This window comes from Petromyzon marinus, unplaced genomic scaffold, assembly GCF_048934315.1.
Source record: "Petromyzon marinus isolate PM22_M1 ecotype Great Lakes invasive population unplaced genomic scaffold, UKy_Petmar_22M1.pri1.0 PM_G_Scaffold_24, whole genome shotgun sequence".
Classification (NCBI taxonomy): Eukaryota; Metazoa; Chordata; class Hyperoartia; order Petromyzontiformes; family Petromyzontidae; genus Petromyzon; species Petromyzon marinus.
In genome coordinates, this window is record NW_027422806.1 from 157408 (window position 1) to 182614 (window position 25207).

Below are 25207 nucleotides of genomic sequence, written 5' to 3' on the forward strand. Positions count from 1 at the left end.
TGTGTGCCATAACAGCCCTGTGATGAATTTGGGAAACGTTTTTACTACACCCTGAATATATGAATAAGTATAGACGTGTAAGTCACATGTGACTATATATGCATTCCTCTGTGCCTCGATACTGTCGTGTAGATGGTGTGGATATTTTTTTTCTGTCTGCAGCTGACGATTCCTCTGACGCTTCCTCCGCAGAATTGGTCTGATGGAGCAAATGCAGTCAGCGCAGCTCGGTATGACAAGTCAACAATGCGTCCAGCGTGCGTACAGCTCGGATCAGACTGGAAATTTGACACGGCACCAGAGAACTCACACAGAAGAGAAACCCTTCAAGTGCACTGTGTGTGGGAAGGCATTTACTTGGCCATCTGTTCTTCAGACCCACCAGAGAACACACACAGGAGAGAAACCCTTCAAATGCACTGTGTGTGGGAAGGCATTTTCACAGTCATCTGTTGTTAAAAAACACCAGAGAACACACACGGGAGAGAAACCCTTCAGGTGTACTCTGTGCGGGAAGGCGTTTGCACAGTCATCACATCTTCAAGTACACCAGAGAACACACACGGGAGAGAAACCCTTCAAGTGCAGTGTATGTGGGAAGGCATTTACACGGCCATCAGTTCTTCAGACCCACCAGAGAACACACACAGGAGAGAAACCCTTCAAGTGCACCGTGTGTGGGAAGGCATTTGCATGCCCATCAGTTCTAAAAAAACACCAGAGAACACACAAAGGAGAGAAACCCTTCAAGTGCACTGTGTGTGGGAACGCATTTTCAGAATCATGTAATCTTGTAACACACCAGAGAACACACACGGGAGTGAAACCCTTCAGGTGCACGATGTGCGGGAAGGCGTTTGCACATTCATCAAATCTGCAAAGACACCAGAGTACACACACGGGAGAGAAACCCTTCAAGTGCACTGTGTGTGGGAAGGCATTTTCACGGTCATCTGCTCTTTAAAAAACACCAGAGAACACACACAGGAGAGAAACCCTTCAGGTGCTTTTTGTGCGGGATGATGTTTTCACAGTCACCACATCTTCAAGTACACCAGAGAACACACATGGGAGAGAAACCCTTCAGGTGCACTCTGCAGGAAGGCGTTTGCACATTCATAAAATCTTCAAGTACACCAGAGAACACAAAAGCATCAGAAGATCTGCAAGGAGTGGAGTCTGAAATCAGCTTGTGAAAGTCAAAGTGCCACAATAAGCCCATCCCTCATGAAACACAAACCAGAAAAAATCCCAGCTTGGACACTTTTAAAGTTATCGAGGTGAAATATGAAGAGGTGATGGTGAAGAGGGAAGAAGTGAAGGTGAATAGCGAAGAAGTGAAGGTGAAATGTGAAGATGAAGATTCAACTCCAAAATCGTACCTTCACATTGATGGAGGCAACGTGAGGCAGGAGGAGAATTCTGACTGTGAGGCAGAGCGAGGCAACTCCCAGCAGTTTGTGGAAGTAGAGGTGTGGGTGGACTTGTTCCTAGACAATACAAAGTCAAGTGGAGACCCGGTAGATGTGTAAGCCAGAGACGATGTCGCTCCAATAGATGCACCTTTGTCACAGGCCTTTAATGACAAGAACGTGAAGTTGAACACTCAGTTCCTAGGTTCATCCTGCGGAGTAAGGGCGGCCAATCTTTGTGGGCCCGTGGGTTGGGTAGATCTCTAACCAGGAGCGAGAGACAATAAGCCCCCAAGCATTCACTATGTTATCATAATAATTGCATTTACACGGTGCTTGCTTAACCGCCTCAGCAACTGGGAGTTTTGTATCTCGTCTGAAGCACTCGAAGAGCATCCCCAAGTAGCAGCTGCCCCTGTGTGGCACAAGGTGGTGGCCCTGCACCAGCTTGCATGAGGACAAGAACCTGTCAGTAGGGGGCGATGATTGATGCGTCATCTCAGTTGTGTAGTTTGTAGGCAATCTTGATTCGAAGCTTTCGTGACTGCAGGAATTCACACTCTTGAGTTCTTTTGGTAAAGTCACCACGTGGGTAGAAACATAACAGATCACGGCGTTTAGATCACAACACAAGCAATCGTCATCAGGTGGGACAACCACAGCAAGAGAAACTGCTGAAGTAGTAGGCGCCTACTCCAGCAGTTTCTTCTTCTTGCTGCTGTGCTTGTCCCACCTGATGACGATTGCTTGTGTTGCCATCGGAGCGCCGTGATTTATTGTTTGTAGCGTAATGTTTTAAATTTGCTACATTTTGACCCAGACGCCAGCATGCAACGGCCTACTCGTTTTGAATGACGCAACAATAGTACGTTGTACATACACTGTTAAGCAGATGGTGCGTATTTGTAAAATTACTTCTTGTTAATACGATGTAACGTGATGCAGTCAATTTCGCTGCAGTAATTCAATTTTGTTAATATGCCCGTCAATGATTTAGAATGAATACCGTGTCTGATTGTGCGCGTGCATGTAACATTTTGTCTGAGGGTCAAACATTGAATAAGTGATGTTAGGACAAAGTGTGCGTGTCTGTTTGGAAGTAACCTGTACAGAGAACTCGGGTGAGACCCGTTGTTCTTGTGATACAGGTCAAAGGGTACTTTTGTGTTTCACGAAGCGTCTGCCTCTGGAGCAACTCATCGTCTTTGCAATAGGGAGCACGCACGGATCATTCATCAGTTACAAGGCATACCACTTAAAAGTTACACGTATAGGAGGAGGTACATTCTCTACAACACGAATTGTAGTTTTGTCTTACGTGTTGACGTAGATTTTGTCTAACTGGGACTAGAAATGTGCCTTGCTGATTCACGTCTGGATGTTCGTACCTATCGGTTGAAGCAAACCCCACTGCTGTTGTTGAGACGCTGTGCACCAATAAGGGTCCAAGCATTTTAGGGCCTTCGGCCAGGAAAGTCACAACATTTACGGCACACGAAGGACGCATTCACGCAAGCGCCCCGTGCTCCGTTTTGAAGTTTTAAAATGAAACATCTTTCAATTGTGTTGTGTTTTGAATTAGATTATTTTATTTCTTCATTAAAAGCTTGTATCAATTTACATCTGGAAGACTTCGTTGAAAAGGACATTTCGCATGAATTTTCCCTCGTTAAGTAGACAATGGCCTTGCTGGGGGTTCGGTTCGATGCGGACTTTCACCTGGTAAGGGATCGCGGGATCGAGATAAGGCGACACGGAGCTGCTGGTCGTCTGCAGATCGATTCCAACGTAATCGAGCGTCTGTCCCTGCGCGTCCGTCGTTCGCATGCAGGGGGTGCGTGTAGGTTTACAGCGCCCCCTGCATGAAAATGACGGAAAGTGCAGCGTTCATCACGGATAAAGTTGTGCACTTATTTTTTTAATGTTTTTCTTTTATAAGGTGATGTTGATATCGAAAACTGACACATAGCTGGCATGCCATAAATAGGAAATTATCTCTGCTTATTCGAATCAATGTATTCATATATGTTGATAAACTGTTTTCAAGCAGATTTTGTGTCTCTAACGGTGACTACAGGGACCACGTGATTGTTTAAAAATGTCTTTGATTATAACTATAATTGCCTACAATTCGTCATGTGTAGCTTATTAAGACTATAATTTATTCACTACCCAAAATGTTTCGATTTAAAGCTTTCGTGACTGCAATGATTCATACTGTGAATAGCTCAGATTTGTAGTCATTTCTGTGACCAGTCACCAGCAAATCACCCAGTTATTTCAATGCTAAATTCGCCTAGTTATTTCAATGCTAAATTCTCCTGTTTTGATTTGTACTAAGTGCCTTGGTGAATGTGTATGCTCTGACTTCAACGTAACTATTTCTGTAGCAGTTACAAGCGAATGCCTTAATTTAGCTATTTCAATGCTAAATTCTATGCTAATTCCTTTTAACAATGGGTGCCTCTGCGGATGTGTATGCTTTAACTTTTAACATAGCTATTTCTGTGACCAGTCACAAGCTAATCATTCAGCCTTTTCAATGCTAAATTTTATGCTAATTCCTTCGTCAAGGCTCTTTGTTCCTCTCACACAGCTTAAAAGCCGTGATCTGAACGTGGCTCTCTCACTCCAGCGCTGTCCTACCAGACAGTCTCGCTCCCTTCACCTGATGAAGGCCGCTTGTGTTGTGGCCGAAACGTCGTGAGAATATTATTGTGTTATTTTATTTTATCAATTTATTATTTTATTCTCATTCTACGTGACTTTACCGAAAGAACCAAAGAAGATACCCAAAATGTATTTACTTGAAAACATAGAGCTGATATTTATTCTTGGTTCTTTCGGTAAAGTCACGTAGAAGGGAAACAATAAAATAATAAAAATATAAAACAATTAAATTCTCACGACGTTTTGACTGCAACAGAAGCAATCATTATCAGGTGTCACACACAGGCACACACACAGAGACACAGGCACACACAGAGATACAGGCACACACAGTGTGTACACACAGTGTACACACAACACACTGTACACACAGTGTACACACACACAGTGTAGACAGTATATACACAGTGTACACACACAGTGTATACACACAGTGTGTATACACAGTGTACACACACACAGTGTATACACATAGTGTACACACATAGTGTGTACACACAAACAGTGTGTACACACAAAAACTGTGTACACACTGTTTCTGTGTGTACAGACTGTGTGTGTGTGTGTACACACACACAGTCTGTGTACACACACAGTCTGTACACAGTGTACACACAGAAACAGTGTGTACACACAGAAACAGCGTGTACACACAGTAATGTCCACGTTGTAGTTGCTGAGCTCACGCACGCAAGGGTCTCTGTTCAAGAGATGGAGCAATGGAAAATGTATCTAAATCAACTTAAACTCCATCCCTGCTTGTGACGTCACCACTCAGCATGACCTCATCGGTGTGAAACGCCGTTGGGAGGTGTGCCTCGCTAGTGACGTCATGTCACCAAGGTATTCACCCCACCCCCGTCCACCGCGCCCTTGATCGTGACGTCACCTCTGCTTGGTCACTGCCGATATCTGTTCCTGTACATTCCTTATTTGGGCAAAGCTACGCCCAGTGACTGGCGGCTCATTAACATAATGAGTTCGTGAAAGCCGTCGCGAGTTGATTGGGACGGGTTCAGCACCCACGCCCCCATCCCTCGACATATGGCCCGAGCTCATTAACATAATTTTATTCAGGTACGGAGCCGCTCGTGGTAGGGGAGTGTCTTGTACCCCGGACGTGACGTCATATCACCTGCTGCCGCGGACGTCACGAGGTAACAGGAAGCGTTCGTTTCGCTCTTCCACTGAAATCCGAGGTGAGAAATTATTATCGTGTTGGTGGTCGTGGTTGTTGTGGTGGTTGTTGTGGTGGTGGTTGTTGTTTACCAAGGTAGAGCCTCTCTCTCGTAGGGATGTCAGTTGAGTAGCAGCGAGCATGGGAATCGATGTCCAGGTTGGAACTTTACAACGCGGGGCCTAGCCACGCGGGGCCTTGCCTCCTGCCCTCGCCTGATCGCGTTTGCTTCAATTATCTCGCTTAGTTGAGCAATCTTTGTAAGAAAGTAATCTACCAGGCTATGCGTTTATTGTGTGTTGATCGACTCTCTGTGTTGCATTGCATTACATTTCAAAAATTTTACTCAGTTTCTTTGATTAAGTGTGCTTTTGATTTAAAGCTTTCTTGACTGCAGGGATTCATATTCTTGGTTCTTTCGGTAAAGTCACCACCACGTAGAAGGGAAACAATAAAATAATAAAAATATCAAACAATAAAATTCTCACGACGTTTCGACTGCAAGACGAGCAATCATCATCAGGTGTGAAAACCACAGCAAGAACATTTTCTTGCTGTGGTTTCTTGCTGTGGTTTTCACACCTAATGATGATTGCTTGTGGTGCAGTCGAAACGTCGTGAGAATTTTATTGTTTAATATTTTAATTATTTTATTGTTTCCCCTTCTACGTGGTGACTTTACCGAAAGAACCAAGAATATAAGTGTGCTTTCTCTCTCTCTGCGTGTACTCGTGTTATTATTATTTCCTGCAGTCACCAAAGTTCCAAATCTCTCATTGACACAAGGCCGTAATTATAATATATTATAATAATTATAATATATTGGTGGGGGACATATCCCCCCACAATAATCAAACATGCTCAAAATGTCTCCCCCAATTTATTGCTATAAAAATATTATTTAAAATAATAATTGCTATGCTATGTTAATAAAAACAATTTGCTAAACCTTGGCCACAAAATGTGGACTTGTCTTCATGTAACAATGTGTAGATTTGTGTTTGTATGATTGCGTTGTACTTTATGAATCCCTAATCTCTGCCATTGCATACTATGAAACAAGAAAAGTTAAAAAATAAACAACAGAGCAATGTAATACAATACAATATTATACAATATTGTATCAAATAATACAAATTCCATCCCATGTGTTAGTGAAATTTTTCAATATTTTAAAAATTAGTTTTCAAATTTAGATTTTCTTTCTGGGGGGGGGAGACCCCAGAGCCCCTGGTAGATTTGTTCCCCCCCCAATGTTGACTCCATGGCTACGGCCTTGCATTGACTCGCGGATTTCTCTAAACCCCTCCCCTCTCTCTCTCTGCACCCCTCTCTCTCTATTTAACGCCTCGACACAGAGGCGTTGTTTCTCTGTGTGCCTACAGTGAGGGAGAAAAGTATTTGATCCCCTGCTGATTTTGTACGTTTGCCCACTGACAAGGAAATGATCAGTCTATAATTTTAATGTTAGGTTTATTTGAACAGTGAGAGACAGAATAACAAAAAGAAAATCCAGAGAAACGCATGTCAAAATATTATAAAATGATTCGCATTTTAATGAGGGAAATAAGTATTTGACCCCCTCTCAATCAGAAAGATTTCTGGCTCCCAGGTGTCTTTTATACAGGTAACGAGCTGAGATTAGGAGCACACTCGTAAAGGGAGTGCTCCTAATCTCAGCTTGTTACCTGTATGAAAGACACCTGTCCACAGAAGCAATCAATCAATCAGATCCCAAACTCTCCACCATGGCCAAGACCAAAGAGCTCTCCAAGGATGTCAGGGACAAGATTGTAGACCTACACAAGGCTGGAATGGGCTACAAGACCATTGCCAAGCAGCTTGGTGAGAAGGTGACAACAGTTGGTGCGATTATTCGCAAATGGAAGAAACGCAAAAAAACTGTCAATCTCCTTCGGCCTGGGGCTCCATGCAAGATCTCGCCTCAGGGAGTTGCAATGATCATGAGAACGGTGAGGAATCAGCCCAGAACTACACGGGTGGATCTTGTCAATGATCTCAAGGCAGCTGGGACCATAGTCACCAAGAAAACAATTGATAACACACTTCACCGTGAAGGACTGAAATCCTGCAGCGCCTGCAAGGTTCCCCTGCTCAAGAAAGCACATATATATATGCCCGTCTAAAGTTTGCCAATGAACATCTGAATGATTCAGAGGACAACTGGGTGAAAGTGTTTTGGTCGGATTAGACCAAAATGGAGGTCTTTGGCATCAACTCAACTCGCCGTGTTTGGAGGAGGAGGAATGCTGCCTATGACCCCAAGAACACCATCCCCACCGTCAAACATGGAGGTGGAAACATGCTTTGGGGTGTTTTTCTGCTAAGGGGACAGGACAACTTCACCGCATCAAAGGGACGATGGACGGGACCATGTACCGTCAAATCTTGGATGAGAACCTCCTTCCCTCAGCCAGGGCATTGAAAATGGATGGTGGATGGGTATTCCAGCATGACAATGACCCAAAACACACAGCCAAGGCAACAAAGGAGTGGCTCAAGAAGAAGCACATTAAGGTCCTGGGGTTGCCTAGCCAGTCTCCAGACCTTAATCCCATAGGAAATCTGGAGGGAGCTGAAGGTTCGAGTTGACAAACGTCAGCATCGAAACCTTAATGACTTGGAGAAGATCTGCAAAGAGGAGTGGGACAAAATCCCTCCTGAGATGTGTGCAAACCTGGTGGCCAACTATAAGAAACGTCTGACCTCTGTGATTGCCAACAAGGGTTTTGCCACCAAGTACTAAGTCATGTTTTGCAGAGGGGTCAAATACTTTTTTCCCTCATTAAAATGCAAATAAATTTATAACATTTTTGACATGCGTTTATCTGGATTTTTTTGTTGTTATTCTGTCTCTCACTGTTCAAATAAACCTTCCATTAAAATTATAGACTGATCATTTCTTTGTCATTGGGCAAACGTACAAAATCAGCAGGGGATCAAATACTTTTTTCCCTCACTGTATGTGTGTATCTCTCTCTGTGTGTCTCTGTGTTCTATCTCTCTCTGTCTGTGTGTCTCCTTGTCTGTGTTTTGTCTCTCTTTCAAATTGAGCAATCTTTGGAAGAACGTTATCAACAAGGTGGGGTGTTGACTCTTATGTTGGCCGACTCTCTGTGTTGTATTGCATTACATTTCTATTCTAGATTTAAAGCTTTCGTGACTGCTAGGATCCATACGCTTTGCTTCTATTGGGTAAAGTCACGTAGGTAAAACATAAAATAACAAAAATCACGACGTTTCGGCCACAACACAAGCGGCCTTCATCAGGTGAAGGGACGAGACTGTCTGGAGGACAGCGCTGGAGTGGAAAAAGCCACGCGCAGATCACGACCTTTAAGCTGTGTGAGAAGAAACAAAGCACCTTGACAAAGGAATTAGCATATAATTTAGCATTGAAATGGCTCATTGAAATAGATAAGTTAAAGTATACACATCCGCAGAGGCACCCCTTGACAAAGGAATTAGCATAGAATTTAGCATTGAAATAGCTGAATGATTAGCTTGTAACTGGTCACAGAAATAGCTATGTTAAAGTCAGAGCATATACATTCACTGAGGCACCTAGTACAAATCAAACAGGAGAATTTAGCGAAACACAACCACGCTCAGACCGCGGACCTTTAAACTTTGTGCGAGCAAACAAGGTGTCCTGACAAAGAAATTAGCATAAAAATTAGCATTTGATTGGCCGATTTTAGAAAAGAGGTGTTGTACGTGCCGGTGGACTTGCCGTTTGGCGCGGGAGGGGGGGGGGGGAGAGTTTACCTATTGATGGTGTGAAAAGGGAATTTATAAGAGCTGCGAAAGTTTGGGGTACCACTACTTGAAAAATATACTGTACCATTGAAATTAGTTTAATGTTTAGTTCGATTTAGAACATCTTTCCAATGGTTGCTAAATTTGAAACCATCTCGGTTGAAATTGTGTCTGTGTTTGTAGATCTGAATTGCCTCGTGAACAAATCTCTGATAAAAACCCGTGGGTTTGCAAAGAACCTTGGTATCGGAGAAAATGATATCGTGATCACCCACAGCGTTGTAACAGTGATCAGCCACGGCAGAAGAATTCGTTTTGCCGTGTTTCAAATCTGATTTGTGCTCGCGGATTCGGTCAGAGACATGTCGCTTTGTCTCCCCGATATAGCAATCACCGCAGGTACAACTCAATTTGTAAACCCCGGGGTACTGTAAGTCAGGAATGACATCCTTCACGGATGGGATCAGATCACGAATTTTGTGTACTGTATTGAACCGGACCTGGATCTTGTGTTTGTTTAGAATTTTGGAAATCTTTTTAGTAACGCCTGCTATATATGGTAGTGTGATGGTTTTGACCGGAGTATCAAGTTTTTGTTTCTGTATGGAGGGAGAAACAGCTTGGCGGATGATACGGTCAGAGTAACCATTCCTTTTGAGGGCCAGGTGTACATGTTTTAATTCACTGGTCAGGTGGTGTTCGTCCGAAATGCAATGAGCCTTATGGTATAAAGTTTTGATGAGAGAATTATTTTGGGCTGGGTGGTGGTGGAAATCAGGTTTCAAGTAGGAATCTGTGTGGGTGGGTTTCCTGTAGACAGAATGCCCCAATGAGCCATCAGGTCTCCTCTCAAACAGAACATCTAAGAATGGTAGCTTGCCATCTTTCTCCACTTCCATGGTGAATTTGATGGCGGGATGTTTGGAATTGATGTGGTGTAGGAAAAGGTTCAAAGCTGGGAGGCCATGTGGCCAAATGACGAAAGTGTCATCCACATATCTCTTCCACAGGGAAGGTCTGAGGGTGGAAGTCTGGATGGCGTCTGATTCAAATTTCTCCATGAAAATATTGGCTATCACTGGTGATAAGGGGGATCCCATGGGGGTACCCTCATTTTGTTTGTAGGAGCCATTCCAAGTAAAGTAGGTATTGTTGAGGCAGTGCCTAACCAGTGCAGGTGTGTCGGGGTCTAGTCCATGTTGGACCAAATTTTCAATTATTTCAATGGTATCAGGTACTGGGACCTTGGTGAACAAAGAGACCACATCGAAGCTGACAAGGATATCGTCAGGGGACAGTACAACATCTTTGACCTACGTGACTTTACCCTTTGAACCAAAGAGTATGGATCCTTGCAGTCACGAAAGCTTTAAATCTAGAAGTGTACACACACACACACTGTACACACACAGTGCACACACACACAGTGTACACACACACACACTGTACACACACACAGTGTACACACATAGTGTACACACACACAGTGTACACACACACAGTACACACACACACAGTATACACAGACACACAGTGTATACACACACAGTGTACACACACACACAGTGTATACACAATAATGTCCACGTTGTTGTTGTAGCTGAGCCCACACACCCAAGGGAGGGAACAATGTAAAATGAATCTAAATCAACTTAAACTCCAACCCCGCTCTGTGACATCACCACTCTGCATTACCTCATCGGCGTGAAACGCCAGGGTGAGGTGTACCTTGCTAGTGACGTCATGTCACCAAGGTATTCCACCTCGCTCTTGAGCGTGACGTCACCTCCGCTTGGGTCACTGCCGATTGCGTTCCAGTGCCAATCCTTATTTGGGCAAAGCTATGCCCAGTGACTGGCGGCTCATTAGCATAATGTGTTCGTTAAAGCCGTCACGAGTTTATTGCGACGGGTTCATTGCCCACGACATATGGGACATGTTACATTTACATAATTTATTCATTCTATAATTTATTCAGTTACGGAGCGGCTCATTGTGGGAGGAGCGTGTTTCGTACCCCAGATGTGACGTCATGTCACCTGCTGCCGGGTGACGTCACGAGGTAGCAGGAAACTATCGCTTCCTGCACTGAAATCCGAGGTGAGAAATTATCATTGCGATTGTGGTTGTTGTGGTTGTCGTGGTGGTGGTGGTTGTGGTGGTGGTTGTTGTTGTTAACCAAGGTAGAGCCTCGCTCTCTCTCGTAGGGATGTCAGTTGAGTAGCAGCGAGCATTGGAATCGATGTCCAGGTTGGAACTTTACAACGCGGGGCCTAGCCACGCGGGGCCCTGCCTCCTGCCCTCGCCTGATTGCGTTCACTTTAATTATCTCGCTTAAGTTTAATTTGTCTTCACCCGGCTCGCCACTTTGTAACTTTGTTTTATTGTAAATATTCACGCAGTTTTGATTTTCGTTCTTTTGTTAGCAGGCCAAGCCCGCTTGAGCTGCTATACCACTCTTGTTATCAGAAGCGACCTGCCCACAACAACACAAGGTGAGGCTTTGTCAACGTGTGTGAATGTTTTGACTGAAAACTTTGGTGACTGCAGGAATTAATATTCTTGGTTCTTTCGGTAAAGTCACGTAGATAGAAAATTAAATAAAAATAGCAATACAATAAATAAATAATTGTGAATAAAGCAAAAAAACTCACGTCATTTTGATCGCAACACAAATGGCCTTTATTTAATGTAATTCTATTATCTGTTATTGTTATTTTCTATCTACGTAACTTTACTGAAAGAAACAAGAATACGTGTGTCAATGTCTATCGGTCAAAGACACTCAGCGGAGAGACGCGCAAACTCCAAATATACAGCAGGTGTCAGGGTCGGGATCGAACCCACGACTTCCTGTATACCAGGTGAGGTAGTTAACATCTCACCACGGAGAGAGACACGCAAACTCCAGTTATCCTCGGCTATGTTCGTTGATCCTCAATTAATTACTTGGTGCAGTGAGGAAGCATTAATGCTGAGCAGATGAAGGTGGCCAGGCATGATTCTAGACACGCCACCGCCTGTTTACCCAGTGACAGTGTACAGTTTGTGTTTGCAGTAACGTCTATTAACTCTGTCGAACACGGAGGTTTTATCATAACAGTAGTTTATTTTTGTTTTCCTCTGGAACTCTTTATAATAATGGAAACAGGAGGTGAACACAGCACACACATTCAGCTGAAGTGGGAACTGTTCATCCCAGCATTCAAGGACATCTGAGCCTGGATTCACACCTCTAAGTTGCGATTGAACGTTAATTTATGCATTTCTGCCTAACACAAATAATATTGTTTTCAACACCCTTTGCTATGTCAGCTGAATTTAGCTCTCATAAATATTCCTTTTGTAGCCAGACAGCTGAAATTGTGTGCTCGGAGTTTTTGGTGAACATTCATTTTGAAGATACGAGGGCTTCCAGGCATGTTTATAACCATTTGCCCTCTCATTGTGTGCCATAACAGTCCGTGTGATGAATTTGGGACACTTTTCCACTATATCATGAATATGTGAATAAGTATAGACGTGTAAGTCACGTGTTACTGTGTGTATATGCTTTCCTCTGTGCATCGATACTGAAGTGTAGATAGTGTGGATATTATTTTTTTCTGTCTGCAGCTGACGCTTCCTCTGCAGAATTGGTCTGATGGAGCAAATGCACTCAGCGCAGCTCGGTAGGGCAAGTCAACAATGCGACCGGTGTGCATACAGCACGGACCGGACTGGAAATTTGACAGAGCACCAGAGAACACACACGGGAGAGAAACCCTTCAAGTGCACTGTGTGTGGGAAGGCGTTTTCACATTCATCTACTCTTGTAGCACACCAGAGAACACACACGGGAGAGAAACCCTTCAAGTGCAGTGTGTGCATGAAGGCGTTTTCACATTCATCTACTCTTGTAGCACACCAGAGAACACACACGGGAGAGAAACCCTTCAAGTGCAGTGTGTGCATGAAGGCGTTTCCACGTTCATCTCTTCTTGTAGAACACCAGAGAACACACACGGGAGAGAAACCCTTCAAGTGCAGTATGTGCGTGAAGGCGTTTGCACATTCATCTACTCTTGTAGTACACCAGAGAACACACACAGGAGAGAAACCCTTCAGGTGCACTCCGTGCGGGATAACGTTTGCACAGCAACAACAACTTCAAGTACACCAGAGAACACAGAAGCATCAGAAGATCCACAAGGAGTGGAGTCTGAAATCAGCTTGTGAAAGTCAAAGTGCCACCATGAGCCCATCCCTCATGAAACAAGAACCGGAAGAAAATCCCAGCTTGGACACTTTTAAAGGTATCGGGGTGAAACATGAAGAGGTGATGGTGAAATGTGAAGAAGTGAAGAGCAAAGGAGTAAAGGTGAAATGTGAAGATGAAGATTCAACTCCAAAATGGGACCTTCACATCGACAGAGGCAACGTGAAGCAGGAGGAGATTTCTGACTGTGAGGCAGAGCGAGGCAACTCCCAGCAGTTTGTGGAAGTGGAGGTGTGGGTGGACTTCCTCCGAGACAATCCAAAGTCAAGTGGAGACCCGGTAGATGTGTAAACTTTGCGTTTTAATAATTGTGTTTTTTTATTTTATTTTGGGCACCATTATAATATATGCCACAGGACCCGCACGAGCTTAATCCGGTACTGTCCGGGATACCGTTCCAGTGCCCAACCAGGCTGTTGAAAACACCGTGAGTGGATATTCTTAGCTCTTTCGGTAAAGTCACGTTGAAGGGAAACAAAATAATAAAATTTATATAAGACAATAAAAATTCTCATGACGTTTCGACCATAACACAAACGGTCGTCTTCAGGTGTGTCGAAACGTCGTGAGAATTTATATTTTTTATATATATTTATTTTATTGTTTACCTTCAACATGACTTTACCGGAAGAGCTAAGAATATGAATTACTGCAATCACAAAAGCTTTAAATCAAAATTTAACCGCGAGTAGAGTTGAGGGTGACGGTGGAGGGCGCGAAGGGGGCGAGTGATGCCGATGGGCGGCGAGGGGGTCATCCGAGAGGATGCCCAGTGGGGAGATCAAGCAATGAAATCGCTCCACGTGTCAGGCGCTGGGTGGATCACCGCACAGCGGCATTGTGGGAGGTGGCGACGGCACGGGGGAGGTCTCTACCCGCTAGTGGATTGACCGTGGCTGATGGTGACGACGACGACGATGGATGTTGCTCACTCAACTCTGCGACGTACGAAACGCCGGAGACGCACGGCGATGTGCGGGGTGTTCAGCGGCACGGTGGAGCCGATGGCCTCCTTGCAGCCGCTGTACAGCTGACGCACGACGTGGAGCAGGGCAGGGAGCACGCTGTCCACTATGTCCTGGCAGCTGCCGCTCAGCTGACCCATAGCCTGCAGTAGAGCAGGGAGCACGCTGTCCACTATGTCCTGGCACTGGTGAACATCGGTCCCCAGGTGGCGACCGCTGCCGGTGGAGAGACGTCCTTCACGAGTCCCGAGTAGTTGTTGATCGTGGTGGTGGTGGTGGTGGTGTTGGAGCCGTTGATGTTCGAACCCCCACGCCGAGATCCTCCGAGGAGTTCCACCACTGGCTGCGATAGCAGCAGAACCAAAGTGAGCACAGCCGTGAAGATCGCCACGCTGGTGGTGGTGGTGGTGGCGAAGTACTCCGCAGACCTCGAAGTGGAGGAGCGCCGTGGGGCAAGGTGGTTGCCTCTCCCGGAGCCGACTCCACTCTGGTCGCTCCAATGGATGCACCTTTGTCACAGGCCTTTAATGACAAGAATGTGAAGTTGGACACTCAGTTCCTAGGTTAAACCTGCATGGTTAGAGCGGCCAGTTTTTGTGGACCTGTGGGTTGGGTAGATCTCGAACCAGGAGCGAGAGCCAATAAGCTCCCAAGCATTCACTCGGTTTTAAAATCCATTTATATGGTGCTTGCTTAATCGCCTCTGGCAATTCGGAGTTTTGTATCTCGTCTCAAACACTTGAAGAGCATCCCCAAGTAGCAGCTGCCCCTGTGTGGCACAAGGTGGTGGCCCTGCACCGGCCTGCATGTGGACAAGAGCCTGTCAGTAGGGGGCGATGATTGATGTGGCATCTTAGTTGTGGAGTTTGTAGGTAATGTTTAGAATTTGAGCAATTTTGACCCAGACGCCAGCATGCAATGGCCTACTCGTTTTGAATGACAATACAATAGCATGTTGTACATACACTGTTAAGCAGACGGTGCGTATTTTTAAAAATAGCTTCATGTTAATGCGATGTAACCTGATGCAGTATATTTCAGTGCAGTAATTCAATTTTGTTAATATGCCTGTCAATAATTTAGAATTAATACTTGTCTGATTGTGTGCGTACATGTAACATTTTGTCTGTAAGGGTCAAACATTGAATAAGTGATGTTAGGACAAAGTGTGTGTTATGGAAGTAACCTGTACAGCTTACTCAGGTAAGACTCATTGTTATTGTGATACAGGTCAAAGGGTATTTTTGTTTTTCGATTTAAAGCTTTCGTGACTGCAAGGATTCATCTTCTTTGGTTCTTTAGGTAAAGTCACCACGTAGAATGAGAATAAAATAATAAATTGATAAAATAAAATCACGCAATAAAATTCTCACGACGTTTCGGCCACAACACAAGTGGCCTTCATCAGGTGAAGGGATGAGACTGTCTGGAGGAAAGAACCAAACAAGGGTATTTTTGTGTTTTCAGGAAGCATCTCCCTCTGGAGCAACTCATTGTCTTTGAAATAGGGAGAACACTCGGATCATTAATCAGTTACGTGGCATACCACTCAAAGGTTACACGTAGAGGAGGTTCATTCTCTGCAACACGAATTGTAGTTTTGTATTACGTGTTGACGTAGATTTTGTCGAACTAGGACATAGTTCATAGTTCATTTATTTGGTATAGCCCTGTGAGCCATTCGGCTCTTGAATCGGGTGCAACCGCAACAAACAAAAACATGAACAAGAAAATATCTTACAGTGGTTATGTGACTGCAAACAGAAAATACAGGAAAAAAATATCAAAATATTCCTAAAATAGCACCGTACACCAATGCTGTGTGCAAAAATCCCAGTGGGATGCAAGTCAAATAACAACAACAACCACAAGACAACTAAGATTAAGGCCATCAGTCTAACTCCGTACTACTATAAACAAAAACATGGCCAAAACAAAAAAAACTTTTCGAAAATCACCAAAATAAAAGCCATAAATCCAATGTAACAGTGATCATAGGGACTGTGACCGAATTTTTAACAATAAACTACATAAATAAATTATAACACCAAAATCTAGACCCATATTTTAGGCCACTGAATAGCAGTGGCAGCTAGGGTTGTACAACTCCTCTAGAGCAGTTTTGAGTGAAGATCTCATAGGTAGTGATTCAAGTTGCAGTTTATTGGCAATAGCATTCCAGACCCTGGGGGCATCAATAGCAAAGGACCTTCCTCCAGTTTTTTTACGGCAATAGGGAATGTGAAGCTGGTAAATGAGCGAAGACCTGAGGTCATATTTGTTCTTTGAAACAGAGAGGAGATCCAGTAGGTAGTCTGCGGAATTTTTTGTAAGGACATCGTGAATAAATAAGATCTGGTGCACAAGCCGTCGAACATTAAGAGATGTTAAGTTTGACTCAATGTAGAGATCACAGTGGTGAGTCCTATATGGGCAGTTCAATGCAAATCTTAAGGCCGAGTGATAGATGGAATTAAGCTTCTTCAGTACAGTACTTGGGGCTGATTTATACACGATGTCACAGTAGTCAAGTAGAGGCAGTATGGTAGCTTTTATCAATTCCAAACGGAACATTGGGGGGAAGCAGTGCTTGTGTCGATACAGAAAAACAATTTTTATTTTTGTCTTTTTACCAGTATAATCAATGTGATCTTCAAAACTAAGTTTTGAATCCAGGATGACCCCAAGATACTTATAGATCTTGACTTGCTCTATTTGATAATTATTCAAGGAATGTAATTGGGGAAAAATAACTTCCTGCTTTAGTCCCGGAGAGAAGCATAGCACCTTGGTTTTGGAGGTATTCAGGACTAGTTTAAGAGAAACTAGCTGATGTTGTAGTTTGTTGAAATCACCCTGGAGCTTAGCAATCACGTCATCCGGAGAGCGGCCAGCAGTAATGAGTATCGTGTCATCTGCAAAAAGATTTACCCTGGAATGATCCAGTTCAGTGCCCAAGTCATTGACATAAAGAGAGAACAAGAGGGGGCCGAGGATGGAACCCTGTGGAACCCCTTTTGTTATCTTAACACTGTTTGACCTCCAACCATCTGTGAATACAGTTTGGGTGCGAGAAAAGAGGTAATTTTTTAACCATTGTACTGTGTTCTCGGAAAAACCGAGGCAACTTAGTTTACTAAGCAGGGTGTTGTGGTCAACTGTATCAAAAGCTTTGGACAGGTCAAGAAAAAGACAGACACAGTACTGCTTATTATCAAGGCTATTGTAAATTTGATTCAAAGAGTCTAATGCAGCAGATGTGGTGCTGTATTTTTTCCGGAACCCAGATTGTTTTAGATGTAGTAGATTGTTGGTGGACAGGAAACTGCTAATTTGGTAGTTCAATAATTTTTCAAAAATTTTCATCAATGGGGACAAAATTGAGATAGGTCGGTAGTTATTGGGATCATCTTTAGGGCCCCCTTTGTGAAGTGGGCAGACATAGGAATGTTTCCATTCTAGAGGAACTGATGCTTCTTTGATGGACAGGTTGAAAATATGGGCTATAGGTTTGTATATTAGGTGACCAACAGTAGAGCAAAGACGGGAAAACTATCTGCTCCGGTAGAGGAGGACCCTTTGAGGTAGGACAGTTGTTTCAGAACATTACTTTTGTGGATTGGTTGGAAACTAAATTCGTTTAATGTTTGGACAGGGGTGTAGGAATTTGCAGGAGCAGGGGTGACTCCCAATACATTATCAAAAAGATTACCAGCTTCAGAAAAATGAAGGTTAAAATTGTCAACTATTTTTTTGGGATCTGAAAAATATTCCCCATTTCGGTGAAGCTCAACGGGCAGATTTTCTGTTTTGGATGCCTTTTCGATAGATTTGATTGTTTTCCAAAAAATCCTGGCATTTCCATGTGATTCCAGGAGAGTGGAGGAAAAATAGGCATTTTTTGCATGCCGTATTTTTTACGCATCTATTCCTTAAAATCCTGTTTTCTAGCCAGTCATTTACCAAATTACTTTTCTGAGCACATGCCCAAGCCTTGTCCCTAGTTTTCATGAGCTTTGTAATCAAAGGATCATACCATGGTGGGCGGTTGCCTTTAGTTTTAAATCTAACCAACGGAGCATGTTTGTTAAGAATTTGGAGAAATGTGTACCTGAAAGTCTCCCAAGCCGTAGTCAGGTTGGGTATATCACAGACCTTATCAATATCCGAGTGAAGCACATCATTTGTAAATGCCTGAGTGCTGAAGTGCCTCAAAGAGTGCTTCTCAACAATTTTAGGGGGGCTTTGGGTCTGGCTGATGATCTCACACCAAAAATGAAGGAGTGATCACTAAGGTTATTACCCAGAACACCAGTCAGTGCGAAATTGTGAGGGGCATTTGTCAATAGGACGTCAAGCAGAGTTGACTGTCCCGGATTTTTTAAGTTGGGTCTTGTGGGGACATTTATTAATTGAAACAAGTTAAATTCATCTGTAAAATTTGTGGCCACGGCCGGCGGGTTTAGCCAATTCCAATTTAGATCACCCACTAAAATTATTTCACCTTTAGGGAGGCCCCCAAAAAGCTCTCTCAGTGCCGATGCAGCTTCAACATCCTTCCCACAAGGCGGTCTATAGCAGCACACTACCAATATCTGTTGATTATTTGGGAGAGTTATTCTGAGAGCCAGACCTTCAAAGCAACATTTTTTAAACAAAGAGTGAGCTGGTGAACATGCAATAGTGTTACGAACATAGATGGCAATTCCACCTCCTTTAGATCCTCAGTCAAGCCGAAAAAGGTTGTAGTTTTCAATCGTAATCTGCAAGTTATTGACGGCAGGAGTGAGAAATGTTTCTGTTAGGCAAAAAATGTCCGGATCAAGATTTGCCACTTCTAGTTTTAGTTGACTTAATTTAATCACAAGCCCTCTGATGTTGATATGTAGAACACCAACACCTTTCCTGCCAGAAAAATCTACAGAATTATACGAGCTCTTTTCATTTGGGCCTGGATGAAGCTCAATACCACCCAGGAATAAGAAATGTAGAATTAACAGTTTGCATAAGTATTTTCTGTGAAAGGATGAAGAGCGGCGAACCTTGGACGAATAGCAGCAGCTCGCAGATGGTGTTATTTTTAAGAGCAAAATGAAGTTTGGAAGGAGTGCTGGTGAAGTAATGGGACAAAGATAGGGTTTAAAAGGATACAATGATGGAGTGTAGAAGTGTCTATGAGCTGTTTCATTTGCAGGTGTAGTGGCAAATCGAGCAACAAGTATTGACGCAAAATAACGAGGGTAGCCGTTTGTAGAGTTGAGTGTGACACTAGATATGGCCGGGAGGGACAGCAGTAGGACACACAGCAGGAGAATTGCCATCTCTAAAATATCCGGGGTATACACAGATTTACACACAAGTGGAATAGAAAAATATATATACTTGTAGGCCGAGCGTGAGAAAAACGTCTTGCCGCACTCGTCACACATGCACGGCTTCTCGCCCATGTGCTAGGGTTTAACAGCGCCCACCCCCCTCTCCCAGACAGCAGATTCTTGGCTGTTGTGGGCTCGGCTGAACCTCTTGCACCGCCTCCTTTCCCCGCCGCAGGATGGTGCTCGAGTTAGCCCTTTTGAGCTCAGCCCACGACTGGAATGTCGTTTCTTGGCCTGCTCCACGTGAATGAGTTAGCTGCGGGGTTCGCCACGGTGTGACACATCAGCTGAGCGTCAGCACGCTCCAGGTACCACTGTCAGTGGCAGGTGGGTAGGCCTCCCAGCAGGTGGGTAGGCCTCCCAGCGGCAGGTGGGTAGGTCTCCCAGCGGCAGGTGGGTAGGCCTCCCAGCAGGTGGGTAGGCCTCTCCAGCAGGTGGGTAGGCCTCCCAGCAGCAGGTGGGTAGGCCTCCCAGCAGGTGGGTAGGCCTCCCAGCAGGTGGGTAGGCCTCCCAGCGGCAGGTGGGTAGGCCTCTCCAGCAGGTGGGTAGGCCTCCCAGCGGCAGGTGGATAGGCCTCTCCAGCAGGTGGGTAGGCCTCCCAGCGGCAGGTGGGTAGGCCTCTCCAGCAGGTGGGTAGGCCTCTCCAGCGGCAGGTGGGTAGGCCTCCCGGTAGGTGGGTAGGCCTCCCAGCGGCAGGTGGGTAGGCCTCTCCAGCGGCAGGTGGGTAGGCCTCTCCAGCGGCAGGTGGGTAGGCCTCCCAGCGGCAGGTGGGTAGGCCTCTCCAGCAGGTGGGTAGGCCTCTCCAGCAGCAGGTGGGTAGGCCTCCCAGCAGGTGGGTAGGCCTCCCAGCAGGTAGGTAGGCCTCCCAGCGGCAGGTGGGTAGGCCTCCCAGCAGGTGGGTAGGCCTCTCCGGGGCACAGTGTGGTGAGCAGTGTGTGTGAACAGTGTGTGTGAACAGTGTGGTGAGCAGTGTGTGTGAACAGTGTGTGTGAACAGAGTGGTGAGCGTTTGTGGTGAGTGTGGTGAGTGTGGTGTGGTGAGTGTGTGGTGAGTGTAGTATGGTGTTTGTGAGTGTGGTGTGTGTGTGGTGAGTGTGTGGTGTGTGTGGTGTGTGTTTGTGGTGAGTGTGGTGTGTGTGTGTGGTGAGTGTGTGGTGAGTGTGGTGAGTGAGTGTGGTGTGTGTGGTGAGTGTGTGTGGTGAGCGTTTGTGGTGAGTGTGTGGTGTGTGTGGTGTGTGTTTGTGGTGAGTGTGTGGTGTGTGTGGTGTGTGTGTGGTGAGTGTGTGGTGAGTGTGTGTGGTGTGGTGAGTGTGTGGTGAGCGTTTGTGGTGAGCGTGGTGAGTGAGTGTGGTGTGTGTGGTGTGTGTTTGTGGTGAATGTGGTGTGTGTGGTGTGTGTGTGGTGAGTGTGGTGTGTGTGGTGAGCGTGGTGAGCGTGGTGAGTGTGGTGAGCGTGTGTGTGGTGAGTGTGGTGTGGGGTGTGGTAGTGGTGGTGTGGTGGTGGTGTGGGGTGTGGTGGTGGTGTGGGGTGTGGTAGTGGTGGTGTAGCGTGTGGTGGTTTGGGGTGTGGTGGTGTGGGGTGTAGGGGAGGTGGTGTGTTGTGGTGGGGTGGGGGAGGTGGTGTGGGGTGTAGGGGAGGTGGTGTGGTGTGGGGTGTGGTGGTGTGGTAGTGGTGGTGTGGTGGTGGTGGTGTGGGGTGTGGGATGTGGTGGTGTGGTGGTGGTGTGGGGTGTGGTGGTGTAGGATGTGGTGGTGGTGGTGTGGTGGTGGTGGTGTGGTGGTGGTGGTGGTGTGGGGTGTGGTGGTGGTGGTGGTGTGGTGGTGGTGGTGTGGTGGGGTGTGGTAGTGGTGGTGGTGGTGTGGTGGTGGTGGTGTGGGGTGTGGTGGTGGTGTGGGGTGTGGTAGTGGTGGTGGTGTGGGGTGTGGTGGTAGTGGTGTGGGGTGTGGTGGTGGTGGTGTGGGGTATGGTGGTGGTGGTGTGGTGGTGGTGTGGGGTGTGGTAGTGGTGGTGTGGGGTGTGGGGTGTGGTGGTGGTGGTGTAGGGGAGGTGGTGGTGGTGGTGTGGTGGTGGTGGTGGTGTGGAGTGTATGGGTGGTGGTGTTCTTTGTGTTTGAGCGGGGAATGTTTTCTCGTGCCAGGACGTACTTCTGTGGACCGCCGTTCGCTTCGTTGGGATTTCGATTTAACGATTCTGGTGGTTTGGTTGTGGTGGTGGTGGTGAGTTTGAATGGTTTTAAGATCGCTAACTTGGTTGAACACAGGCACATAGTGTAGAATTGTTGTTAGATTGTTGAATGTGCGTAAAGTGTGTTTTGGTGTTACCTCGGGATATTCATAATGAATGGTCATTCAGTCCATGCTTATTTAATCCATTTAAAATGCAGTTAGACTGCAGTTGTTACGTTGCATCATGGATATGTTGGTTAATATCTGATGCGGAAAGTGACTGATGGATACAGCAGACTAGGCCAAATTTGTGGATTCACCGCGAATTCTCAGATTTTGACGTGAATTAACAACTCGTGGATTTTCGCCTCCTCGGCCAAAATGTATAAATCTAACAACAGTGAAACCAACATTGGCGTTCTTGAAAATCCACCTGGCCGCCCCTACAGTGGAGCAATGGCATTTGTTTTACTGATTGTCCGTGTCGGGCGGTGGTGGTGGAGGGTTACGACACATTAACAATAACGCGAACTAACCCCCAAAAACATTCACGAATAATGCTGCTTGCGAAAAGCCTACGCGTTACACGAGTTGCATTTGTTTACAATGTGTGGGCAGAGTTTGATGCCGGTGGGGCGTGGCTCTGCTATCCACGTTGTGGGCCTGGTCTTCTGCGGCGTTCAGCAGGAATTGTCATCACCGATTTGGTCGTTTAGCGCTACACGTTTTAGTTTTTTCGTTTGCAAACTCGAGCGAACTCTGCAGAGACCCCGAGTTGGATTTCCTTGCTCACGGCCCAAAAACAGTGTGACAATTATACTCTTTGGTTCTATTCGATAAAGTCACGTAGGTAAAAAAATTAAAACAACAAAAATCTAGAAGTGTGACAATTATATGAACCGGTCGTGGGCCTCCCCGAGATCGACTCCGCCTAAAAGTAGTACCTTGTGGGACGTGTAAAACATCACCGCTGGGGAGACAAAGGGGTGCCGGCCGTGGTTTCTGGCCACCCACCCCCCTCGTGTGCCACAGTGCCGGTAGCCTTCGTAGGTGCTGCTGCTCGCCACTAACAGCGCTTGCCCCCGACAGCCTGTTCGAGGCTGCACGGGGGATCTTTGGCGGCGGCGGCGGTGCAGGAGGTGTGCGCAGGAGGCCGAACGGCGTCCGGAGGAGTGAGGAGACGCGACCCGCGGAGAGCTTCCATGGAGAGAGGCGGGAGCGGGGCGAGGGAGAGAGGGGGCCAAGGAACGGGGCGAGGGAGGCCTGAGGGAGAGCATCGAAGGGGGGCGGACGAACGGCAGCGAGGGACCGGGGCTCGCTTCGAGGGGCACAGGAACTTGGCGGAACCGGGGAGCGGGAGGGGAAGAGGGGAGAGAGAGATGGGGAGGCAGGAGTCGAGGGGCGGAGACGTGGCGAGCGGGAGGCAGCGAGACCTGACGGCGTGGGGGATGCAGCGAGAGAGAGAGAGAGATCGCCATCAGAGCAATTTCATGCAACGATTTTTAAGGGAGAGGTTAGGGGCGCACAGTTCGGAAGGAGCGAGAGAGACGACGGGGCTGGAAGAGTCGAGGGGCAAAGACGTGGCGAGAGAGAGGCAAAGAGACGGGGAGGCGAGGGCACGGCAGGAAGAGAGAGAGAGACATCAGAGGGCGCCTCACCTTCAGCGACTTGTGAGCGAGAGGTTAGGGGGGTTCAGTTGGGAAGGAGGGAGAGAGACGGGGGGGCAGGGAGGGAGAGAGACGGGGAGGCAGGGAGGGAGAGAGACGGGGGGGCAGGGAGGGAGAGAGATGGGGGGCCAGGGAGGGAGAGAGCGAGGTGCGGTGGGGGGCTTCGATCTACGATCCTTGAGGGACAGTTTACCCCAAGTGGGTGAAGAGAGAGGGGGGAAGGGAGACAGGAAGTAGTGGGAGAGTAGCGTGGGGGCGTGGACAGCTGGACGGAAGATAAATTAACAGGTCCTTGCAGGGTGGGCTGGTAGGAACATTGGATTTTTTTTTACACCCAACAGCACGAGATTTCACTTCTAAAGTATTGAAAGGGGACGGATGGACGGACGGACGGACACATTAATCTATTGCAGGCTGGTACACTCAGTTTACAACTTCGTTCCTACCAGTAATAATAACGTAATCAACCTGACCTTGCGTTGTGTTTTGACCGTCTGTGTTGCATTATATGGTTTCCAAATCTTGCTATAATCTGTTTGATTTATCTTCTTTGGTTCTGTAGTGTTGTAAGGACGAGCAGACTTCTTTAGGAGGCACACTCTGTTTATTGTATTATTTCCTTATACAATGCTTAACACACACAGAGGGATATTCGGTCCCCTCACCCGATACCCTAGGGAGGTACAGCCTCCGGACCTGGCGGGACTCACACGTCTACCGCTAACCTCCTTGATACCTAAGGAGGTACAACCTCCGGACTTGGCGGGACTCACACGTCTACCGCTAACCTAGTCCTCCGGCTAGGACCTAGGGGAGGCTATCTGACCCACCGCTGGCCCGGTGGGTCCTGACCACTGGGTATGCCGAGCCTTAGCCCTTAGAAGGGCTGAAGGGCTGGTCCAGGGTCCTAGCTAGGCTTCAGCCCAGTCTTCTATCTTCGTGCGGGGAGAGAACTCCCCGAGGTCCGTTGGGACACCCGTCTTATACCCCTTCGTGGCCAGGTAGAACCAATCATACATTCCCACGTGGAACCGTCTGATTGGTTCGCACCAAACCCTGGCCACGATCCGTTTCACCTCGACTGACCCCAACCGTTGTACCCAGGGGTAATGCTGCACTGCCCTGGTGGCAATGCAGGTTACGCAACAGCGCGTAGTTAACACCTCTACATCACCCCCTCCTTCGGAAGCTCCAGCCGTCCCGGCTGCAACAATGGGAAACTCCGAAATTATCAATGGTAGAAGAATTGTGAGTGTGCCTCACGAACAACAAGAACAATTAAACCACTATAAATACCCCCCTTAACAACATAACGTATGTACAAGGCACTAGACATGCCAAAAAAAACATTATAACAACCGGCGAGATTTCGCGCGCGTGCGTTTCGCGGGGCCATCGTAGGGGATGGCAGGCTTTGTCGGCGGCACAAGGGAAGGAGGAGGATGAGCCAGAGCATCCGGTGGGCCTTTAGGCATCTCCACGGGGACACTTGCTGCTCCACGGTCCATTGAGGCCGAACGTAGCCTGCATGGAGCCGTCACTCCCGCGTCATCTGCAGGAGGAATGACACGCCTGCGCTGTGGGTTAGGCACCAACGGGGCAACATCCGGCTCGTCGGACGCGTTGCACACTCGGCCCCCATGTCGTGTGTGTTGTGGAGGGACGCGTGGCGTGACGAAGGGTTTTAACCGAGAGGGGTGAACGCACCAGCGACGCCGTCCCCAGCTAATTTTAACACA

At 46.7% G+C, this 25207-nt stretch overlaps 1 long non-coding RNA gene across 1 annotated transcript; it reads left to right on the top strand.

The window, feature by feature from the left end:
• The first annotated feature begins 5225 nt into the window (after nucleotides 1-5225).
• LOC142913295 (uncharacterized) lies at nucleotides 5226-23506 on the top strand. The gene is made up of 4 exons (XR_012934602.1): nucleotides 5226-5281; nucleotides 11018-11139; nucleotides 11466-11534; nucleotides 22891-23506. It is a non-coding gene; the product is annotated as an uncharacterized LOC142913295 (long non-coding RNA).
• Nucleotides 23507-25207: the final 1701 nt, after the last annotated feature.